We start from the raw sequence: 8,559 nt of genomic DNA, 5'->3' as shown, positions 1-8,559 counted from the left end.
CCAGTTGTTTTTGAGATTTGTGAATATTTGCCTTTGGTTTCGGTTCATCTTCACAAGCTTCGCCTGGAGATGATTCTCTAGATGCCTTTTCCGTTTCGCCTTGAATTTCTTTAGTACCGCTTGTACTTGGATTATCAAAGCTTGAAGGCTTGTTGAGAGGTTCATCCATATATCTACCCTTGACTCTCCATGAGGTTTGTTCTAACAGACCTACTGTTTCATCTGCATTGTCAATGGGAGCAGACCAGAAAAAGTTATCACACCCATCAGCATTGTCTTCATCTACCAACAAAGTTAGCTCAGCGGTTTGCTTCTTGGTAACACTGATGGTGGCATAGACTTGATTAGGTACAGTTTGCACCTTTTTGTACACCACTGCCTTTTCCTTAAGGACTTTGGACTTGTCCTTGGTCATACGAGCGAATGCAACTGAGTTTTCAGATATGAGAGGTTTAGCTGGTTTGGGGTCATTTTTGATGAATTCAGAGCAGTCAACCTCATCCTCTATAGAAATGTCAATCATATCAGTTTCCTCATCAAATTCAGAAGAATTTTCCACATTCATCTTATTTTCTGAACTTAATCTGGTATTCAATGAGTCAAATTTGTGCATGGTTTCGGTCTTTATGTTTAATTTGTCATTTTCGTCCAACAAATTCCTAAGCATGTCCTTATGGTCTTTGGACTTGATAAAGGACTCAATTTTGTCCAGACCAATACTGCAAGCATCTGAAACCTCATCTGATGATACAATAGATTCACAATTGTAGCAATCTACATCAACTTCATCCTCCTTAAATTCAAGAAACGGCAAAATTATTTTTTGAACCTTTTTGCCAATATTACAATTCAAATGCAATTGAGTAATGTTAGTGTAAAGATGTTTAGCTATTAAACAAAAAATATTCCATTGTTTTAAAAACTTCAAATTGTCTCGTTGTAAATAAATCAACTCATCTCTCTTTCTAATTAAATCTAACTCCGTCTTCTCGATCCACATCCTTCGCTCCTCACTCTTGGATGTCACCCTACTAAGTTGATCAGTTAAGTTAGCATTTGTGAGGTGTGTTTGCACTAACTTCCACTTAAACTAATAAAATCTGAATTTTAATTCGTTTAATTCCTTTTCATAGTTTGTTACAGGTATTTTAAGTGATTTGAGAATGGATTGTACCTTCTTGATCAACTGATCGCAGTAGTTGATCCTTTCGCTCACAAGTTTGAATGCAAAACACATCTCTTCATTTTGATTCGCCTCATCATGCTCGGCTTTGGTTGTGTAGCCTCTCATCTGTGACGCTCCAGCTGCCACCATCAAGCATCTCCCAGCAAACTCAGTGCTACCTTCTTTTGCCACAAACTCCCTACCATGTGTGGGTTTACGTACATCCTCATCTTCTGAGTCTGTAGACCAGACCTCCACGCCACCGAACTCATCATCCACAACATTCTCCTGCACAATCAAAGAATTCATAGAATTGTTAGTAGATTTATTCTTCTTTATCTCCTCCAGCTTGCGCATATGATATGCTTCATCATCTTCACCCTCCTTCTTCTCTGACAGCTTTCTTAACATGCAGTCTTTGGGAAAGTGGTTTTTGTTATGGCAGAAATTGCAATCATATGCGGAGTCTCCCACCAGTTTGCTCTCCTACTTCTCTTCTTCTTTCGGAGGACTGCTTTTGTTATCCTCCTTCGCCTTATCTATGTTGTAGCTTCCCTGCCAGTTTCAGTTCTGGCAACAGGGAACTTTTTGCGAGCAAACCTCTTTGGGTTGGAAACCATCATCGCATATTCTTCGCTTGTCAGGTCGCATTCTGACTTCTCTGATTCCTCTTCGTCTTCTGCCACATTCTTCTCCTTAGAAAGAAGGGCCAAGGATCCCATACCAGACACCACTTTCACTTCTTTTGTCACAACACTTTCATGAGACTTGAGAATACCCACCATCTTTGCCAATGAATAGTTCTTAAAATGTTCATGAGCCTTCACAGTGGAGGCTACAGCCATCCATTCGGGTCTTAAACCATTCAGAAATGTGACCTTTTGTTCAATCACTTCTCTTCCAATACCGTGCTTAATCATCTTGCTCAAGAGATGGTTGAAACGATCGAATGCTTGAATAAGTTTTTCATCTGGCTTTTGTTGGAAAGCACCGAACTCAGAAAGCAATAGAGTTTGGATGGAATGTTCTAGGTCTTCATCAGTTGAATACAACTCTTTGAGTTTATCCCAGATCTCTTTCGATGTGGTGCATGTGCTTACCAGGCGAAATGTATCAGACTGCAATGCAAATCTAATCATTCTCATGGCCTTAACATTACATAACAACTTTTCTTTTTCGTCTTGAGGAATCTTCTCCACGTCAGTTAAGAGTTGGTTGTACTCTTTTTGAGTCTTTATTTTACTATTTGTACTTGAATGAACAAAAGGACCCAATGTTATTGCTTCCCAGATAAGATAACCATTGTCTTCAGAACCAACGACGTAGTCTTCAAAGTGATGCGTCCAAACTTCATAATCTTAAGTGTAAAGAATAGGGATTCTAGTTGTGGATCCAATGTTGTTGGAGATATTGATTGGATTTGTTTGTGAATCATCGAGAGACATGGTGATCTTTTTAGATATCTGAAAAGAGTCAGACTTGTAAAGATTGAATTAGGTTTTTATTAAAAGCAAGAAATAGTGTCAATGAAGAGATGACGGCTCCTACAGATTCGATAAAAGCGGAAACCTTATGAATCGTTCTTCCAACAGAAGAGATGAGTATATATTACACAGTCTCCTGCTCTGATACCAATTGATTAGAATAAATTCTCTTAGATTGATAAATTCAAACAAATAATAAAAGATAATGACAATAATGGAAAACGATGAACACAAAGATGAATCAAACGTGTGTTGAATGATTAATATAATCTATCTCAGAAGAATTCAACATGAATTGCTACTGTAGAGATAGGATAGGGTTACAGTATGATAAATAGAATAATAATCAAAAGCATAATTAATATATTGCATGCAAGCACTATATATACTAAACCCTAAATAAAAAACATGGCTGGATAGGCCCATACCGAGAACACTAATAGACCAAACTACTAAGACCAATGACGCAATCACTTGGACTCAACAGCGTTCCAATTAGTCCATTAGTTAAAATTTTAGGTTAATTAATTGTTAATTAAGTCGGGAGCTACCTACTATCACCTTGGGTAGTGGTGGTCAATGGCGGCTTACAGCGGCAGCCACCACCTCGCGGTGATGGTTATGAAATTCCTTGATTATTCCAAATATACACACACATAAAATAACACACGCACACACACTCAGCTAACCTTGTGGTGGCAGGTGGTCGTTGGAGGTGACAGCCACCACCTCACGGTGGTGACGATGGCTTTTGTTGTGAAGTCTGACCAAGTAACACATGCCCACAATCTGAAACACGTACACAATACACGTATTTTGCTTGGAAATGAACACAACCACCCACCTCATGGTGATGTACAGAGACGGCCACCACCTCACGGTGGTGATTATGTAACAGAAGAAGAAAAAAAGCGAAGAGGGTGGGCGACTCCGTTTTCCGGCCATTAACACCTAAATACACACACTCACTAACTAACTAACACACACACACACAACCACCCTAGTGGTGGTCGGCGGTGGTACAAGGCAGCAGCCACCATGGTTGGCGGCCATGGTGGGCATCTATTCCGTTTTCCGGCCATTAACAACTTCTACAACAAAACACACACACCTACAAGATTCTATTTGCACAAAGGTCCAGCCACCCTCCCTTGGTGGCTCACGGTGGCAGCGGCGGTTGTGATGCTAGCCACCACCCAAAGGTGGTGGCGGTGGTCTTTCTTGTCCCTCATCTGAGCAAACGAATAGAACCCACACGCAACCACGATCCGGATATTGAAACTTTCCCAACTCAGCCACCATGGGTGGCAAACGATGGTCGGAACCCAGAAACGGCGATTCTCCGGCAGCAACATCGCAATGGCGACCTTCCTCGACAGTGTGGCGGTCGGCGGTGCTCATTGGCGAGGCAACAGGCGCCTTGCTTGGTCGGAACAGCGAACGACAACAGTCTTCACGCATGGCGGCTGGCTTGGCAGATAAAGGATGGTGGCGATAAGTCTCGATAGGGCGGCAGAAGGCTCTAACATAGCGGCTGGAGTAAGAGAAGGAGAAGAAGGCGGTCGATCGGCGGCCATGAGTGACCGGAGGTGAGAGAGTAGGAGGGGTGACGGCTGGAAGCATATCCCTTAGGGTTAGGGTTTTGAGTGATTTAAGATGCATATATACAAGGATCAAGGGAGGGTGACGGGAGTTGTCCCGTGTCCATGCTCCAACTTTTCCCATTTAACCATTCTAGTCCCTCCCCATGATATCTTTTTCAAAATAAAACACATACTTACCTTTTTAACCCTATCTTCTAAAATTCTTTACAATTAAAGTTTGAAATTTACCAATCAACCCCTACTCTACAAAAATCTCTTTCATAATAGATCCTTAAATTACTAATAAGACCTTAAGCCTTCAATCTTTTCAATTTAAGTCCCGAACATACCCTTTTAACCCTCGACTTCTAATATTCTTCACAAATCATCCCGGGAATTACATTTATTAATTTATTTAAATAAATGCGGCGTTACAACTCTCCCCAACTTAAATTAGATTTCGTCCTCGAAATCCTTCGTTACCATTCCTTACACACTAACTACTCAAGTAACATGGCCATAATCCTGAGTACACCTTAACCTTCTCAGGGTAGCTGTGACCAATCATCACAAAGCCCAAACATCTGTAGGTGAACTACTTCCACGCAACAAGATCACATCTACTTCATCTAAATTCTGATGTCTTGAGATGGTCCGAATCCCTGACAGACCACTCTACTGATTCATGATTGCTAAATCCAATCCACTTGTTACTCAGCTGCCTACTCAATTTCTGGTAACTCAAGGCTCACACTAGAAAACAGAATCACAAATCTACTTATCCCTGTGATTCACTTATACCTGACCAATGTCCTGATAATCCCGCTGTGAGTGACTTAGCATATCCCAAGCTATCTGTGAGTCTATCCATACATGAAATCTCAAAATACCATTACTGCTTGAGACACTGAACTGTCTGAAGCACTGAAATTTCTGAAACACTGAACTGCCTAAAATATTGAACTGCCTGAAACACTTGAACTGCCCGAAACACTGAAATATCTGAACACTGAACTGCCTGAAACTCTAACTGTCTGAAACCACATGCTGCCACATGGCTGCTTCCCAACATCTATCGAGACCTACTTGGTCTCAATTTTCCGCCAATCATCTGAAATACCGGGTTCCGGCCCGGCTGCGGAGCCAAAGGACTCCCACTTAGTCGCCTCACACAACTTCTGAACAAGTTCCTTCTCTAGAACTAGATGCCACTAGTTACCATGCCACTGAGGCTCTAATAACTTTCTGATCTAACTGATCGAGTCCATACGTCAAATCCTGACGTCACCAAACCCAAGGCTAAAAGTGATTGCTACATGACCATTGGTAGCCTCATGTCATAAATGACCTTAAGTAGTCCACTGCTTCCTTGCTCTTATCTCTATAGCGGCGCTTCTACAATCTTATCACTGGCTTAACCAGGTCTCATCCGTCTGGGAAATTCCGAAATCCAATCTGTGGATTTCCATTTCCTCACTGCTATACCCGAACTGGTGGGTACTACTGATCTTTCCGCATCCTAACAACGCACTCACTCTATCTACCAACCTAGTGAAGGCTGCGGCTACACCCACAGACTCACATCACTCTAGTACTATCTGACTGCTAGTGAATGCTACGGCTACACCTGCAGACTTACAACACTCTGATACTATCTGACTGCTAGTGAATGCAACGGCTACACCTGCAGACTTACAACACTCTGATGCTATCTGACTGCTAGTGAATGCTACGGCTACACCCGCAGGCTTACAACACTCTAATACTAGATCGAACACGCGCTTGCCTCGCACTCAGATGAACTCGTGTCCTGACTGGAATCCCAAACCTGATTCCCTAAGGCTTGCTAGTAACATCACGGGAACGCGATCTCCTTATTGGCAAGCTTTTCCGAACTTCCATCTCACACTATCCTCAAACCATACAACTGCTTGGGCTATCTTCCTTCCCAATAAGGATGCGAAACTTATCCTAGTCTCAAAATTGCTCCTGCTTCTGAATCCCTGGGGCGATTCTCCCCCACTTTGATTCAGCTAATGCCCTACAGCACACAAAACTGGAAGAATTCCCAATCCTTCTCGCCACCCATGACCAATCTGCTAGAAACCACACTTACCATTGCTAGTGTTTCAACACTAGCTAATCCAAAAGATCACACAACTCTAAAAATTCGAATAAATCTCTGGTAGTAACCAGCTAAACCCAGGAAGCTCTGAATCTCAATTGGAGACCTCGGAATCTCCCACTGCATCACGGCCTCTAACTTGGCCGGATCGACTAGAATACCCTTCTAATTTACAAGGTGCCTAAGAAATTGCACCCCGCGCAACCAGAACTCACAATTAGAGAACCTTGCGAAAATTCTCTCCCTTCTCAAAGTCTCTAGCACGTACTGCAGGTGCTTCTCGTGCTGCTCCTCAGTCTTGGAATAAACCAAGATGGTGTTGTACTTTCCTAATCCCGTAATCTGGGAATTGCTCTTTCACTATTCGCAAATGCTTCTCGGTATGCAACTGGCATATGACATCTCTTAATAATATAATTCAGACACAAACAGAGGATAAATAAGGGTTACACTTACTCAAACCTCTGGAACGAAAGGCTCCTTTATGCAGTCTCTTGCAAGTGCTGCACCGAATCTAGCCCTGCTGGCCTCTCAAAAGTTGATCTGAAATCTACGGTCTCCTCCCGAGACCCTTCACTATAAGCAACTGATCTGGTTCCCTCTTCCTAGTGTGCTCTAACTCAATATCCCGCTCTTGTGCTCTAGAAGTCATATCATTCAGGGTCTTACACCCCGAGATACTCATGATCTCCCTGCTATCATTCTACATTATGTTCTGATAACTTACCTTCTTCATTTCCTCATCTGCTACATACTGTGGCACCATGTAATCTCTTTCCCGAGACTTGGTAGTGATCTCTGCCACAGTCTCAGACTCCTGGTGGAGATCTAATAACTCTTGCGCCAACTGATGCGTCTCAATCGTCTGGGCACACTCTGCTCAGAATCTGGTCTAAAAGTCATCCCATGACACAGCATCAACCGCATCATCACTCAACTAACTACGAACCTCTTCCTATCTATCTTGCGCTCTGTTCCTCGGGAGATAGGAAGTAAGTCAGATCCTGTCTCCTTTCGAGATAATGTCTGGTACGAAAAATGTTGGTGACATCCGCCAACCATCTACTGCTAACAATGGGGTCCCTAACCCCCATGACAATCTAAAGCCTCACAAACTCTGAATTCCCGAAACATCAACGTACGGGTCTCTATCATGACTGCTATCTCAGTGCAGAATGCACTCGGCCTCTCATCATAAATCTCTATAATGCCCTCCTTGATCACACTGAGGATCACAAGAGTCTGGTCAATGATACTGCGCAAAATTCTCAGATGAAATGAACTCTCTCATCTGATCATCAATCTGCCCGGCTCCAGAGTCCAAGCCTGATCCCTCGTCGATGCCAGAACTACCATCTGGTCTACCACGTAGGGTCACTATACTCGGCAACATGTCATTACTAACATCACAATACTCATCCAAACTCGAGGGATCTCACACACTACAAGTTCCCTGGATTCATCTCAGCCTTCCTTGATTCGAGTACGGATCCTCTGCTTTCAGTAGTACGGGCCCATACTACCTTCCACATCTATCCGTACTTTCCTCAAGTACTGCCTCGATTCCACCAAGTCACTTCTACTACTGCTGATCTCTGCTACTCTCATCCTAGGCTTGCCCTAGGGAAATCTCTGACTCCACCAACTCACTCCCCGCCATCAGCTGCATAAGAAGTTCCTGCTTTCTTCCCCTAACTAGCTCATGAATACTATTACATATTACTTAGACTAGATAATTCTTCGAATGAGAGACCCTACCCTACAACGGTTGGACTCAGACAAGAGCTACGAAATAGAGCTAGACCTAACCTTCTGAAATTATTTAGTCCTTGAAATATGTAACTTATCATATTCGTCTACTAGTTAGTGAAAGACAACTAGAACTCCTAGGAGCACAAAGCAAGCAGCATTCGGGCGTTGAGTACATATACTAAAGCATATAATACTCTGGCTATCATACTGGCTACTCTATACTAGCATGCATCTCTCAATAAGCTGGTACACATATAACAGGCACATAAGGCATCCACCCTAGATCGTTAGCCCTAACTAGCATGCAATTCTCATAAAGCTGATACACATATAATAGGCACATAAGGCGTCCTTCCTAGATCCTTAGTCCTATTCTAGCATGCTGTTCTACTGAAACTGAAACTGATATTCATAACATAAACTTGTATAGGTAATTTGGGAGTACTTACT

Source organism: Lactuca sativa, chromosome 3, assembly GCF_002870075.4.
Source record: "Lactuca sativa cultivar Salinas chromosome 3, Lsat_Salinas_v11, whole genome shotgun sequence".
NCBI lineage: Eukaryota > Viridiplantae > Streptophyta > Magnoliopsida > Asterales > Asteraceae > Lactuca > Lactuca sativa.
The sequence above is the reverse complement of the archived record's forward strand: the minus strand, read 5'-3'. Positions refer to the sequence as shown.